Here is a 16,802-nt window from a genome sequence, read left to right as displayed (position 1 = left end):
CTTTTCAATGCATTTCTGGTTTGCTCATCAGAACGGCAAATCCTGGTCTTCTAGGGCTCTCCCCATTTCAGAGACTCACCTCTAAAATACAGAAGATCACGTCTCCCCATAAACTTTCTGTGTCTCTTTCCTCTAAACTGATACAAGCCTGTGGTTCTAGGGTCTGGGTTTCCGTTCCATCCCAAACATCAGTGTCAAAGCCCGACTCCTGCTTGCTCACTGCAACCTGCCTTTTTGTTGACGTCCAGTCCCCGGATCTTGCTTTTTCCGGTTGCCTTGCAAAGGGAGTGTGTCACAATTTGAGCACATTCAGAGCAGGACTCTCATCTACTAGAAAAAGACGATGAAATTGAAATCACGTACAGACATTAGGAGTAGAGGATATTTATGGATGGGGAGGGTTATTGTGGTATTTCATACTTTACTCAACATTTCACGTTTTAGAAAAAATGTCTCCTAATTTCTATGTGCTATTTGAAGCATATACATGTATCCCATACTTCACATGTTAAAAAAGAATCCAGTGATTTAAAGGTTCAGAATAGGGTCTTTCTCCTGGGACAACAGCGGTTTGAATAAGAACTCTAGTCAACGTCTTCTGTTTTGAAGCTCTGGAAGGATGTTTGAAAGGAAAAGTAGAAAACTTCATAGAGAATGGGGTTTATTGTCCCTGGATAATAGCCTCAACTCAAACTGGTGGCTCCCATCCCAAATCACAGCCATTGGGTGAAATACATGGGCAGAGAGCATAGATGGTGGTGGGGTGGGTTGTGCAGAAATCTGGGAAGCTAGAGAGAGAATCGGGCAGTGCTAAAGTGTAAACACCTGATCACACATCTATTTAGAAAGAAGGTCTTTAGAGGAAATTTTCATGGGCACCACTCTGGGGGCACTGAGAGTTTTCTGTAGGGACTCAAGTGGGCGGTGGAGAGCACAAGAGATTTCAGTTGCTCAGTTGGGAGCAGTGTTCCCTGTGGAGGCGGGGTTAAGACATGTGCATTGAGCAGACAGCAAGGGTGGCTGCCTCCTAGGGCCTCTCTCTGAAAGCCAAGGGAGCCCATGTCGGCTCAGCCGCCACTGCTGCCGATGCTGGCTGGCTGGCTGGCAGGACAGCCTCGGCTCCGAAGGCCCGGTACTGACATGTCTGCCCCAAGGCTGGCCCTGAACTCACCCCAGCTTCCAGCCCCTGCTCCAGAGGCAGAGGGGGTCCACAACCTCATGCAGCCTGTTGAGAACCACCACACGCTGCACAGAAGCCAGGGCTCTACTGTCTCACAGGCCGCTGTGCTGCACCCATGCCCCAGGAGGTGCTGGCAGCTGGCCTGTCACAGTGGGGAGACCAGTGAGAAAACACAGAATAAAAAGGGCCACAATAACAGAAATGTCGACACCCCCTGAAACGTCCCTGCTGCTTTGCCAGGCCCCCCTACACTGTGCATCACTGGGGGATCTGTATTCTTAGTCTACAGAAGACAGGACAACTCAGCCACTTGTCTGGAGGTGCCCTCAGTGTGGGCGCTGAGAGCAGCACTGGGGTGGGGCCCCTGGGTCCGGCATCCCCTATGTCCTGAGCTCCCTCCCAGGCCAGGAAATCAGATGACACGTGAGCCCGGGGGACCGCTCTCCTATGTGGTTTATCCCCAAGGCCTGTTGCCGTGCTGACCGCATCTGCTGTCCTGCAAGCCTGGCACGGCACCTTCATTTCACTCTCCACCTGCTAACTGGGACCGCGTTCTGAGTCCCAGAATGAAAAACCCTTCATTCTGAGCCCAAAGAGATGCTGAGAGGCTGTTTCATAAGAAAAAGATAAAAATTTCCCCAGACTGTGCACTCTTTGGCTGGCACGCTCCTTGAAGCTCAGATTTCTTTCCTGTAAAGCCTGAGCCAGTCCCCAGTACAGCTTAGTCCCCACTCCCTAGGCATGAGGCCCCGTATCCGCCTCAAACCTGGCTTCAGGGCTCACCTGGGGCAACCTGAGCAAAGAGAAGGAAGAAGGCCAGGAGCAGAAAGAAGAGGGTCCTCATGGTGACAGGCTGGGTGGGTCCTGGGCGGCAGGAGGAGGGAGGTGTGCTCGCAGCCGAGACCCCCCGAGGCTGCTGGCGGCCGGACAGCCTCTGTTTGTACTGTCCCTGGGCGCTTGTACAACAGGCACTTCATTTTGAAATGGTGCCCATTCAGCTCCTGATCGAAACACGATGATTGACACCTGTACCTGGGAGCTTTCCAGCTGAGCTGCTCTCCTCCTGCCCCCTGCCCAGGGCTCAGCCACACAGTCCAGGTGGGAATGGCCTCAGTTCCCGCTCTGAGATCAGATGCTTGATTCACACACCTGACTGACTGCAGAGATTGTTCCAGAACAAACCGCTAACCTAGGCCCCGCAAACCAGGTGGGCCATTCCCTGGGATGAAATGACCAGGTGGGCAGTGGCTGACATGCCCATTACCATGGGACCCGCATGTTTACTCAGTCGTTGGACGGAAAAAAGCTCTTTTTCTCTGCAAAGGTGTAGAACACAATGTCCACACCACCCCCACGATTTTAGCAGCCATCTCACTATCATAAAGGAGCCATCTGAGAATAGATCAGACACCGGGTTATTGGTGCCACTGTGTCCACACTGGATACAAAGACCCCAAAGCCTGACCTTCTGGATGGTTCAGACAGCGACCCTTATTGTTTTTATCCTGCTCAAGCTGAATTTTTGGTCAGCTGCAGTTGCAAACGTGTTGGCTGGCACAGTGAGAGATTTGGCACTCCAAACCAGAAGAATGCCACCCCCCACCCTTGCGTGCTGCCACCTCTCAGTGAAGCCTAGCCATGATGGGGGGGGGGGAGGGCTGGGAACAGAGCTATGCTTTTGTGTTAGGTAAAGCAATACTTTAGCATTTGAGATGGGGAGGGGGTGGGTTCCAGATTCCCTTTAGAAATGGTGGGATTCCTGGAAGTGTTTGGGCAAGGTATTCCCAGTCGTATGCTTGCGTGCACATTATGTGGGACGTCTCTGTTCTTCTAATGTGAAGCATAAGCGAGCCTGTCATGTAAGTGTGTTCACTAGAAGAATAAACGTATACTTTGTTTGCTATTATTTGCTCTGATAGTAGCAAGTCCTGCCTTCAGGACTCTTCTGAAGCAGGACGTGAAGCCACTTCTCTCTGGGTTTGGGGGCTAGCTTAGTTTCCTGAGGCTGCGGTAACAAATGACCTCAAACGTGGTGCCTTCAAACAACAGAACTTTATTCTCTCAGAGTCCAGGAGGCCCGAAATCCAAAATCAAGGTGTTGGCAGGGTCACGCTCGTCCAGAGGCTCTCAGGGAGAACCTGTCCTTTGCTGTGTCCAGCTTCCAGTGGCCTCCGGCTGTCCCTGACTTGTGGCCGCGCCAGTCCAGTCTCGGCCTCCGGGATCCACTGCCTCCTCTTCTGTGTGTGTCTGATCTCCTGCCTGTCTCTGTAACAGGTGTTGGCATTTATGGCTCCCTCAGATAATCCAGGATGAACTCCCCACCTCAGAATCCTTAATCACATCTGCAAAGACCCTTTTTCCAAATGAGGTCACAGCCTTGGGGCTCAGAGATTAGGACCTGACATCTTGGGGCCCAGCCTGCGGCAGAGGCATTCAGAGATCACCCTTTTCTTCACAAAGGACCCGTGGAAGCAAGGCTCAAGCTTGCTGGTCACAGTGGTGCCCCTGCCCCCTGTGGTGACAGCAAGTTGTCACCACCTGGTCAGTAGCTGCCTCCAGAGAACCCTCTGGAGGCTGGGAAGGTGGGAGCAATTGTGAATAGGCACGCTCAGCAGGGTGTGTACTCTCTCCTGTGTGACTCTGAGGAAGGATCAGGGAGCTGAGAGGCAGCTGAGATTTGGGTGCCCACACGGGGAGGGTTGCCTGGTTGTCACCGGACTCCCCAGCCCTGGACAACACCTTTCCCAGACCGCCTGCTGTGGGCCGTGGCCGCCTGAGTCTACTGTGCTTACTGTTGACCATGTTCTTCGATCTGGTGGCCAGCTTTTCCCACGGTCAGCCCAATCGCCGTCAGAATGCCGCTCTCCTCCCTGACCTGCTGCTTCCAAAGGGCCGGGGAGGGTAAGCTTCCTCTCACTTCCTCGTTGGAAAGTGCTCAGTAATGCCAGGGATGATTGGTCCCTTTTCCTTTACCGTGTGTGGATGATGGGTCTGTTTTGTGGGTGGACCATGGTTATAGCATTAGTTGTAAGTGACCTGAAGCGAGGTCAGGTCCAGGCACGTAGCAGAGCCCGACAAGAAGAATAGCCTGAGAGTGAAGAGACAGTAGAAGGAAGAGGCCAGTAAGGGTGTTAAGACTCCTTGTGTTGTGACAGGAGAGGGACAGACCCAGGGACCAGGGACCAGCAGCAGGAGGGGCCCCAGGGGACGTCCAGCCAGGTGAGAAGCCACTGGCTGAGGTCGGGGCCTCGGTGTAGCTGGAGGCCCATGGGTCCAGTTTAACAGGCTTTTCAACTTGCGTTGGAGAATGCAGAGGGGGGCGGGGTCCAGAACATTGCCAGAAATGTCTGTCAACCTCTCCTTTTAGGAATTTGCAGGGGGCCTCAGTCAAGGGCCTGCATGGGACCAGCCTGCAGGAATCAGTGCAGTGTCCACCTGGGCCACAAGCTCAGGTTCTAGGAGCTGGTGACAGACAGGACGGCAAGGGGAAGCCAGGGGCCTGGGGCTGGGACTGGGAGGAGAAATCATACACGTGCCACACTCACCACCTGCACACATTACTCATGCACGCACACTCTCACACACGTGCACATATGACGCACACACACACGTACATGTTCACACATGCACACATGACCCTGAGCTTAGACTTTTCTGTTTCCTAGTAGCTGGGCCATGGTGGCGTCTGTGTCCCTCCCAGGAGTCTGCTCTGAGCAGCTGGATTGGAGTTGGTCCACTTCCGTCACTGCCTCTCTCAACCTGGGGAGCTAAGTGGCCTCCATCGTTAGGACCAGTTGGAAACTCTGTCTTTTTGGTTTGCCCATCTCAGTACCAGCAGAAGACCCAGGCAAGGGGGGTCCTGCCAGGGGCCGTGATTAGGGAGTCCCTTCTCTGGCCAAACCCAGGTCATTTTTTGGGTTTCTGTGACTGCAGACTGCCTTGGCCCCGCCTTTTCCCTGGGTCTGACCCTGGGCTGAGAGCACACTGTGCTTGTGGGAGGGAGCCAGGAGATGCTTGTGGGGTGGGAGGGAGGGTCCGGAGTGTGGGAAGAGAAACGCTGCCCTGTAGGGTCTCATTCTGGTGAGAGAGGCTGAGGGTCTGAGGCTTCACCTGCCCTTGCAAGTTGGGGTGGAAGAGGCTTGTTCCTGGGAGGAGGCTGGGACACATTTTTCAGCAGAGTGTTGATAACTTCCACGTTAGTCACTGGCATGTGAGCCTCTGTTGGTGCTCTTCCCACTTGCCTCTGGGGAACGTGACTCACCTCGACCAGGGCAGGGCCAGGCTCCCTGCCCACACCCGCGCTGGGCGGGCCTTCGGATGTCAGGCTCCAAACCTCAGGGCCCTTGTTGGCGTCTCCTGCCGCATCTCACTCGGCTTCTCCTTGCCATCAGCTGCCAAGTTCTCCCAATCAGCCGGCCACAGGGATGTGTTTCTGACGTCCCTCATTCCAAGCCACCGCGTTTCTCACGGTTTACCCAATCTCTGAACTCGGCCGGCCCAGAGTCCCAGAGAGACAGGCCATCTGCAAGGGAGGAAAAGCAGCACCAGCTCTGTCTCCCTTCCTGGGAAACTTTCCCCAGGGGAGAGTACAAGTTGAGGCTTCCCAAGGCTCATTTAAAAAACAAAAAGTCACATTGCAATGCCCAAGGAGGAAATGAGAGCAGGAGAAATGGCCAGACCTCACTGGCTGCAGAACCATGGTTCAAACAAGTCTGTGGCCTTCGGACAAAGCCTTTCAGGCCTGACTAGTGGGAACCCTCAACTCTGAGACCCGTAGTCGGAAACACATCTTCCTCGAGTTCCTAGGTTAGCAGGAGCATGAGTTGGGAGGCCTCTCTCTGATCCTGAGACGTGTCTGCAGAACTTCCCATTTCTCCAGATGTGGCACAGCTGGGTGAGATGCGGCTTCAGCCCTCCCCTGGCCTCAAGATTCGCATGTCAAGAGGATGAGATTCTAAGGACGCTGTGGTAGATGAGAGACTGGCTGCTTCTGGACACAGTGTACAGGTAGAAAATTCGAGCTGCAGTCAGGCCAGCAGATCAGGAAATGTCTGCCATCAAAACGACAGTTTGCTATTCTCACAATTCCCAAGAGGAGAGGGTCCTTACTCCCCACACTGGCTGCCTCAGGGCCTGACTGGGTGCCAGTGGGAAGAAATGGCAATATCCTTTGTCCCAGCTCAGCCCTCAGCTTCCTTAAGGTGAGCTTGTCAGAGGCAGCCACTGCCCACAAAGCACGCATCTGAGAATGAGTGACACGTGGACCTGGATCCAAACCACAGCCAGGAGCAGAGGCCACCCCAGCCAACATGCAAACAAAGCTCTGGGTGAGAAACCGATGTGGTTTGTCTGAAGACGCTGACATTTGGGGATGTTTGTTGTTGCAGCGAAAGGTGATCAGTATAGACACCTGGCCTTTCTGATGTACAGAAATCTGCAAGAACTGATGGGGTCGCCATTCCTCAGACGTCCTGGGATCTGCACTGAGGACATCAGGCCTGACTCATCCATGTCTGTCACTTGAAAGTTGCCCTTCCTCCGAATTGCTCAGTTTCACCTGTGACAGCATCACACTGCAGGGTTGAATCTTAGAAGTCCCTCCTCCTGACCTCCCACAACCAATCAATGCCAAGTTCACCTGCTTTTACCTCCTAAATATTTACCTAATCTTTTCTCTCCATCCTTACTTCCACTTCCAAGGCTGGGCTCATGTTGTCTCTCCCAGGATCAATAAAACAGGCTCCCAACTGGTCTCCTACCTCCAGAAATTCCTTGAACCTCACATCTGTCCTCTACTTAGCTGTCAGAGGGACCCCACCTGCATTCGTTTCCCAGCTGCCACAACAAAATGCCAAAGACAGGGTGGCTTCAAATGACAGAGATATATTGTCTCACAGTCCTGGAGGCTTGAAATCTGGAATCAGGGTGTCGACTGAGCATGCTCCCTCTGTGGGCTCTGAGGGAGAACCCTGCTTTGCCTGGTCCTAGCACCTGGTGTTTGCCAGACACGTGGCTTCATAAGTATTGTCACATGGCGGCCTTCACCCTGTGCGTCTTCACATCATCTTCCCTCTGTAAGGGTCTGTCGCCTCTTCATATAAGGACTTTGTATTGTTCTTCTGTGCATCCTCAATCATATTGGGTTGGGGCCCACCCTAACGACCTCATTTTACATATCTGTAGATGCCAGGTTGAGAAACGCAAGCATCAGAAAATGAAACAAAACAAAACAACTGCACAAACATTCTAAGAAAATAAAAGATGATCGTCAAATTAACCCTAAACATATTTAAGAAATGCAACAGGTTGACTACTAAGAAAGCGTAATGATAGCCCCTCTCCGTGGTTTCACTGGGACAATGGCATGAAATAATAATGCACGTGATGTACGTAAAGCACTGGGTGAGCTGAGCTAAACTGTATCTGTGATTGGAAATATCGAGTGACTTGTCCTCTGACCCTGAAGCCAGAGGCTCGGGTTACCTGGGCAGGGTTCACGTTCAGGTTCCCTGGTTAAACCCATCCCAACAAATGGAGCAAACTGTGGGTTAGTCATAGGATTAAATATTGTGGAATCAGAGAAGTCATATTTGTGAAGTCAAAATACTCGTGGCATTCTTTTAAATATATACAACATAGGAAATGAGCAGCAGCTAAAACATACCTACTACATAAAAATATGCATAAAGGTAAGAAAATATAGGCACGTGTTAGTGTTGGTGTTCTCCAGGTCATGTGATTACTGGTGTTTTATTTTTTCTTTACTTTCTTCTTTAGTATATATATATATATATATATATATATATATATATATATATATATATATATAATTTATCAGATTCTGTAGTCAGAGAACATCCTTTTTAAATAAGATAAAATGGAAAAAAACCATTCCATTCACAATCAGGAAGAAGTAAAAACAAAGCTTACATAAAATTCCTATAAAGAATCTTATGAGTGAATATGTAAGACCTCTATAGAGAGACAGAAACTGCTCATGAAAGATAAAAAGTGATGCTTGATTCAACGGAAGGCATGTCCTGTTTCTGCATAAGGAGGCTGGCTGCTGTAAGGACGACTTTTCTTCCCAAATAGATATATGGATTAATCATAGAAAGAAAATTGGACTTTAAAAGAAGAGTCTGAAAGTATCTGAAAAAGAGAAGCAGCTGATAAATTGCTAATTAATTGTTGAAAAAAGAGAGTAATTGGGAGAGACTTGCCCTCCCAAGGTAAAGGTCCAGTGAAGTCTGAGCTAAGAGAAAAATCTAAGGGATGAACCCCACATTGCTCCAGGATGTCTGGACCCCAATGACGGACAACACAGGCTCAGGTACAGCACCATGTCCAGCCAGGCAACCTCTGAAGACCAAAGCCTCTAAGAAACATATTCGGTTTTATATTTCCATGTTGATTATAACCCACACATTAATATAACCTTATTTCATCAACAGCTGCCACTTGCGAGCGCTGGGTAACGGACAATTGGCAGTTTCCATCCAGTAGCTTCCGCGCTGAAACTGATCACTGATACATGACGTCAGTTCCTGAATTTGCATTCAGTTCGTAGTCCTTTGATGCTAACACATCCCAGAAAATGATTTCATTGGGCTGGTTTGTGTGATGGCGTGTCTTAACGCCAGAACGACGGAAAACAACCAGTCCACTGAAAACCAATATGCGGGCTGCACATCTCACACCAAATGATGACTTTGCTGAATACCGATCCATCAAATTGCCAGCCTGCCGAAGAGAAGAATATTTATAAAGTTTTAGTTGCACCATGTCTCCACCGTGTTAGTCCCGCTGCTACGGTTTCCCCAAATGTCTGTTTCATATTTCAGTCAGGCCAATGCCCAAGTTTATATGACAGTATGTGAGTTTGCCCTTGAAGCTCATGACCTCTATTTTTGCAGGTTAAGCTTGCCTCTGCTCCACAATTAATTCTATTTTTGTTCCTGAACTAGTGTCTGACCTAACACCCCGCCACCTCCCCACCCCCCCATCCTAGTGTCTGACTTGTCACCCTGTTTCCACTCTAGTCCTGGTGCCAGACCTGTCACCATCCCACGTATGGTGAAAAGGTTTTGTTGAATTGTTGAAACACAATTTAAATTTGTGGGACAATAGATTACTAGGAAAAAGTGCATTCAGAGAGCTGTTTGGGAAAATTCGACAATGGAGAATTGATCATTCAGAGATTTGGTTTGGAGATCCTGATAAAATCCTGGAGCCAGGGAGATGCTGTGGGCCCGTGGGGCCCACGTTACCGTGTTTGCCACTAGATGGCGCGCCGGAGAAAGTCAAGTTCCCATCCCACCCCTGGAACCAGGCAGAGTCTGGCTCTTCCTTAAGCTGACCCTTCCTGTAGGGCCTGAACCTGCTGTCTTACGTATTAACTAGTGACAAGTAGGTGCTCACTCAAAATTACAGCATGAGTTAATAGTGGAACTTGAGACCTAGGGCTCCTTTCTTTAAAAATGTCACGTAAAATAAAATTGCAAAAGAAGAGTTCGCAGTCAATACTCATAAAAAGGTTCTGATGGGCCATGTGGTGCGAGAGCCACTGAGGTTAGAGATGACAGGCCACCAAAGTGGTTCAGAAACAGCTTCATGTCTGCCTCACAGAGTGTGAGCTTCTTTCCTTGGTCAGGTGGTAACAGGGCTGTTTATTGACGAGTGTAAAGGACTTCAAAACACACGGGAATGATTTGAGTTTGTGGAATTCAAATATTTTAAGAGCGTACCTTTAAAAGCTGTCACTGAGGAATGACAGCAGGAAGGGTTCACACATTCCTGATCATCTGAAATGTGGACCCTGGTGTGTGTATGTGGAGGGTGGGGTGGGCGGGAGGTGCTGGTCACTGCTCAGAACTGCTCCTAAGTGGCAGGTCTTTTAAGGATGTTTGCGACCCTGTAGATTAGGAGACTTTTAAAGTCCTCTATGATTGTTTTCTTGTGGTAAATGCCCTGCCATAATGTTGCCTATAAAAAAAGAAAAGGATAATCATTGTAGAAATGATGAGGCTGTATTGTAAAACTCATGCCTTTTCTTTCTTTTCGCCTCCCTTCCTTCCTCTCTTTCCTTCCTTCTTTTCCCTTCGGAATGACTTCATTACTTATCCTCACCTCTTGCAACATTTTAATTAATTGCATCTAGTTTTTAATATCATCTTGCTCCACATTACTTCATGCGCAAGTGCTTCTCCTTCAGAATCTCCTTCTCTTCGCCACTACGACGACCGCTGTACTCTTAGGGAACTTGGCTTCCCGCTGTCTTCGAGACGTTGCCAGGGTCAGCCTTTGGGGAGCTGCACGTCCCACCCCTCTCCTCTCCTAGTAGGGAGCGCAAACAACAACATGTCTTTCTCCTGCCTTTCCACACGTTTAGAGGTGATGTGTCCACGTGCTACCTTCTGAATTTCCCCTGGATGGAGCACAGATTCTTCTGGAGCATGAGGAGAGCAGTCGGGGAGAAAGGCTGACAGCTGGGTGCTGTGATGGGGCAGGTGGTTTAAACCCCTACTGCTTTGCCTCCAAGGATCTGGACTTTTCTAGTAGAACACTGTGGAAACGGCTGGACTTAGGTCATCAAGTTGCATTCCACACGGACCACCTACTGGGTGAAAGGATCTCAAAAGCCAGAGATTGGGGGCTGGTGCCTCTGAAGGGAGCTGGTGGGGAGACACTGAGCCTGAACCAGATGTCCCATGCCAGTGAGTAGGGTGGGGGGCTCCGTAGGACCTTCTGGAGAACCAGCCCATGAGAGAGCAGACGTGAGGTACCTGCCACACAGAGGGAGCGGTCCATGCTAGTGAGAGCAGCTCTGATGAGCAACCCAGGGGGCAGGAACCCAGCTCGTCTAGTGGGTGGTTCTTCTGACAGAGAACATTATGCACCCCTCGTCCCCACCCGAAGGACTAAATATGATGAAGAAAGAGGGGCCAGTGTGGGCACCCCTGTCTCCCCACCCTCACACCTCCATAACTCAGGTCTAGCCCACAGGGGGCAGGAGGGCGTGAGATTGAAGTTTAAAAATAGACAAGTCTACATCTCAAGGACTAGAAAGGGATTCTTAAATAACTGAAAGTTATTGAAACATCATGGAATTGAAATGAGACACCATTACTGGCTTTTGGGAGATGAAAGCATTTCAAGTTTGCGACCCAATGTCTTGAGATGTTTCAGTCAAACCGGTGATATCAGTTTACTCAGTGAATTCTCAGACACATTTTCTGGTTGATTACAATGTTTGCCATAATTTTAAGGGAGGAAAAGTAAGAACCTGAGCAACTTGTCCAAGGAGGCATGCCTAGGAGGTGGTAGGTGGTAGGAGAGGGTCCCCTTCACATTCCCCGCTATGAACAGTTTCTAAGTCTTTCTCCGTTTCCACTGTGCTGGTTCTTTCCAGCTCTCTGAACTTCTGAGTCTCTAATTGCAGGTAACTCCTCTCTTCTTGCACATGGATTCTGATTCAGCCCTGAGTCAGACTCCGTGTCATGAATGGAGGCTCTTCAACCCACAGAAGCAGAAAAACCAGCTTGTTAGTGACACGGGCAGATGAGGTGATGGAGGAACCGTGAGCAGGTGGGCCCGTCAGTGTCCTTATCACACTGACCGGCTGGACAAGATAACCACACGTTCTCCTTCCCATGGCTGCACTTCCAAGGATGAGGTCGGGAACAGGGAAGGGGACTGCCATCCCCCGAGTTCCTGTCTGTGTTGTGTCGGGGACTGAGCTGAGCCAGTGTTACACATGCGCTAGCTCACTGAATCCCCATATGAACCTTGGGGGTACATTTGTTCTACTCCTGTTCATATTCTCCAGAAAGCTAAGGACCAGAGAAGTTAAGGCTCTCATCCAAAGACCCAGGTCTGTGTGAATTGGAAGTGCATGTGGGGTCCCTTCCTCACCTGGATTTCAGTGTGACCTACTCTGGTAGTGGGCCCTCGACACGGACATTTCCGTGGCTGGAGGGAGCGGATCTAAGGGGAGACGGACTCACTGACCACAAAGCATAAAGAAATGATTAAAACAACTGGCATTGGCACAGAGGAAAAAGTGAATCTGAACATTTGGCTGACATAGAGGCAGAAAAGTCTGGGGGTAGCATGGCGGCCGCCCAGATGACTGCTGTCCGGGATAGGTTTCAGATGCCTGGGTGACACTGTACCCACACTGTACCCTGATTTTCACAGAACAGAGTTGTGGGCAGGTTACTAAGCCCCAATCTCTGTACTCTGCTCTGCACCCACTTTCTGATGCAGGCCTGGACTGGGCAGCCTGGCTTCTCCCCACCCACAGGGGGCACCAGGAGGCCCCCAGGCTGGGGGAGGGGCCTTCTCTGCTTCCTGAGGGTTTGCGCTGCTGGCGGAATTGCCCCAGCCTGGGTCTGCACCCTGGTCCTAGCAGTTCCTTCCTATAGCAGCACCTGGATCTGAGTTTGCAGTTTCTGCAACCCCACTCCTGCCTCGCGGTCCCCAGGGGGGACTCAGCAGGGGCCTGTAGACTGGGGAGCCGCAGGCCTCTGGCTTTGCGCCCATAGTTCTCCTGATGGCGCAAACACATGAACCTCATTTACACACAGGGGATGGGTTTCCTAAATTCACCCCATTTTACATCATTTCCAATAAATACGAAGTCTGCTGTGCATAGGCCTCTAGGCCCAGAGCCAGAAGATCTGAGACCACGGTGGGGTGTGAGTGGCAGCTAGGAAAGGCACAAATCGAGAATGTTCAGAAGGTTCTCAGTGGTTTATGAGGATGATGCAAACAAATCTTTGAATATTTAAACTGGGCAATGTCCAGGAGTGCCTGGGGCATATACTTGGGAAGACTGTTAGACCAATTAACAGGGGCAAACTATGAAGAAGGAATTCAGAAGCATAGGGGGTGGGCAGGAAGTATATGTCCAGAGCAGAAGGAATGTGAGGACCTGAAGGCCCCTGGGAGTCAGAAAGGGAGGAGGAGGGCTCCTGATCTGTACCCCGAGGGAAGTAACCCCGCCCTGCAGGGAAGAGGTGGGGTGGGCTGTGGGTTTGGTCAGTTTCAGATGTCGGGAGAGAGTGACCTTGGCTGGACAGCTCCATGCGGAGCCCCTGTGACCCTCCTCCCCGTGGCTGCTGCTCCGACATGCGGCGGGATGACTTAGGCAAAGGCGAGAGTTCAGCATATTTGTCCGGGTCACTACATTAAAGCCAGGTAGAAGGTTAGTACATTTATGCTCGCGATGTGTGTTTCCAAACCAAGCATATTCTGGCCACCTGAGAGAGCCTGCCCCACCGGTGTGGGATTGGGAAAGGGGCCCTAACGCTTACTGCAGTGCTGAAAGCAAATGACGTGCTGTTGGGGTGTGCTTGTGTCTCCCCAAAATCCATACGTTGAAAGCCTAACCCAATACTAGTGTGATGGTATCGGGTGGATCTTTGGGAGGTGATCAGGTCATGAGGGTACAGCCCTTGTGAATTGGATTAGGGCCCCGATCAAAGGGACCCCCAAGAATCTCTTGCCCCTCCACCATGTGAGGAGGACACAGGGAAAAGTCAGCCATGTGCAACTGGGCAGGGGGCTCTCACCAGGAACCGACCGCACTGGCACCCTGAGCTCGGACTTTCAGCCTCCAGAACAGTGAGAAGTGAATTGCTGTTGGTTATCAGCCACCCAGTCTGCGGTGCTTTGTCGGAGCAGCTGGGCTGACCAGAGCGGGATGGCTGGGGAGCAGCAGGAGCTGCTGCAGTGTCACTTTCAGAAGTCCTGTTCTGTCACTTGTCAGAAACACACTAGTCCAGTCAGACATGACTTACCCAAGGAACAAATGATTGCAGGGAGCATTCCACATGTTTGTTCAGTGAGGCTGTTTTTCAGAAAATGACAAAACAAAACTTAAGTACAAACAACAAGAATAGAAAGCAGATTGAGCAGACCTTTCACCTACGTTCCCTATGGCATCTGCCCTTCACTGGTGGAGTGAACCCCTGGGCTGGAGGAAGGGGCTTAAGGGGTCCTCCCAGCAGCTGGTCTGATGTCAGTTATGACAATTAATTGAACACACGTGGTTGGGGGAGACTTTGGCCAGGGTGAGGTGGCCGTGAGGGCATGGCTTCCTTGGGTCCGCCCAGGGGGAAGCACTTCCCTCCCTTGGAGGTGTTCTGAGGCCACCTGGCCCTGCCAGGCATGAGGGATCATTGCCCAGCCCCAGGGGCTCTGGTTCCATTGGCAGTTGGGTGAGCCACCATAGTCCGCCTGCCTCTTGGGGGGAACCTGGCTCCTGTCCCATCAGGGGGCTCCCTCCTCCTCTCCTAGTTCCTGTCGGCAGTGACCATGGCAGTGCTCCCCAAGCCAGCGCTGAGCCCATTTTGTTGCCAGTAAGGGAACACACACCAATGAATCGTGGTTTAGAGGGGGACAGTCACAGGGGTAGTGTGTCAGGAAGGTGCTATGCGCTGACAAGAATTCTGTGATTGAATGACTGAGGAGCTACGAGGCCGTTAGTCTGCAGTGTTAAAATGAGCCCCACTGTTCATGGGTCAGAAAAGAGTCTGCATTTAGGTGGGGGAGGCACTGTCACACTGGATCGCTCCGAGTTCTTAGCCATTGAACTCGGCTGGTTAGATGCATGTGGAGTGAACCATGACCTTGAGGTGTGATAGGTCCCAGATGAGAGCTGCTCTAAATGGGAAGTTTACCTTTTACATCCCTCAAGCACCCCAGAATTCAGCAGGTCACGTCTGAGCGCAGCATTTTCTAAGGGTCCAAGAAAACTGTCACTCAGCTCTCTCTCAGACCTGTTCTGAGCAGAACAATCATGGATCCAACTGAAAGCTGACTTAATTTCCTTTAAGAGCCTCTTGTCTTCCAAGGTCGGACTTTAACAATAAAGATCTTAGGCGGCTTTTGTTCATCAATTGCGTTCAGCTTGTGATCTAGCGGAGGAAATAAAAGCAGGGAAATTAGGGATTTCTCCTAAGCCTTCCTAATACTATGATTTTAAAAATTATTAGTTTTGATTATTTGTGGATACTTTACCTATTCTTGGAAGAAATCAGTCATGTAAAAGCATACCCGTTTCCTAAACACTGGACAGAATCAGCTAAACCAGAAGTTGGAAAACTATGATCTTTGGGCCAAGTCTGTTTTTGTAAATAAAGTTTTGTTGACACACAGCTTCTCCCATTTCCTTACACACTGTCCATGGCTCCTTTTTCCTTATAGACGCAGAGTCAAGTAGTTGTGACGGATACCACATAACTGGCAACACTGAGAATATTGTTATCTGGCCCTTTAGAGGCAAATGTTTGCCAGCCCATGTGCTAAACCATTGACATCAGCATCTAATCCCACATGGTGACGACTGGAAAGTCAGCCCCTCCTTGCCGTGGACCATGATGAATAGAAATGTCATCAGGGTCCATTGATGCAGGAAAACTAGGGCCAATGTCCACTGAAACTTTCTTTAAAAGAGCTGAAATGGGAAGGGTTTACCCACTGACAGTTCAATTCATCAGCGTTCTAATTCACCGAAAGTTTCAGTAAAATGAATTCTTACTAAAACAAAGCATATGCTTCCCCAATCATATTCCATTGTACCTCTACTCTCATCCTCTCCTTTTATTTAACTAACCAGATAAAAGCCCAGCAATACAATAGTACCGTTTTAATGCCTTTCAAGGGCTTCAAGAGAGAAAAATGGTGCTGGCCAAAATGAGGAGGGGCAGTTATAATAATAAATCCTCCCCATGTCCCTCCCTTCCTCCCTCCCTCCTTCCTTCTTTCCTTCCTTCCCTCCTTCCTTCCTCTTTTCCTCCCTCCTCTTCCTTTCTTTGTCTCTTTGACTTTTGCTTATGAAAATTTCAAGTATACATAAACATATACTGAATTTAATATTCTTATTTCCTAGCTTTAATATTTTTCAATATTTTATAAATCTTGCTTCCCCTCTGTTCTTTTTATTTCTTTCTCACCTGCCTTTCTTGTTTTTGTTGGAGTGTTTTAAAGCAAATCCTAGATAACATCATTTCAGGGATCAACACTTCAGTTGCGTCTTTAACTGGTGAGAACATTTCTCTTCTAACATCTGCCCTATTGCTGTCACACCTAATACAATTCATAATCAGCCTTTGACATTACCCAACCCATGTTCATGTTTATCTGACTCAAAAATGTCTTTTTGCAATTGGTCTGTTCAGTGCGCAATCCAGACGAGGCCTGCACATGGTCGCTTTGTCTCTTTCCTCTCTTTTTCTCTGGCGTCCTCTTTCTTTTTCCTCATGCCGTTGGGTTGTTGGAGAAACTAGGTCATTTGTCCCATAGAATGTCTCACATTCTGGGTTTGACTGGTTGCTTCCTTATGATGTTGTTTGACTTGTTTCTCTAACTTCTGTATTTCCTGTAAATTGTTAGTTAGATCTAGAGACTAGATTAGTTTCAGGTTCAACTGCTTTAGGCCAGAACAGTTCATAGGTGGTGCTGCAAACTTCCTATTACACCACAACAGGAGATGCATCAATGTCTGGTTGTCTCACTTGCAGCGAGGACAAGCTGAGCACTGAGCTTGGCTGGTGTCAGCCCCCACCTCCGATTTCCAAAGTCTCTGCCAAGCTTTTCACCACATGGTTTTAAAGCA

The sequence above is a fragment of the Rhinolophus sinicus genome, chromosome 16, assembly GCF_057876585.1.
Source record: "Rhinolophus sinicus isolate RSI-liver-muscle chromosome 16, RSI-T2T, whole genome shotgun sequence".
Taxonomy (NCBI): domain Eukaryota; kingdom Metazoa; phylum Chordata; class Mammalia; order Chiroptera; family Rhinolophidae; genus Rhinolophus; species Rhinolophus sinicus.
Note: the sequence above shows the minus strand (reverse complement) of the source record.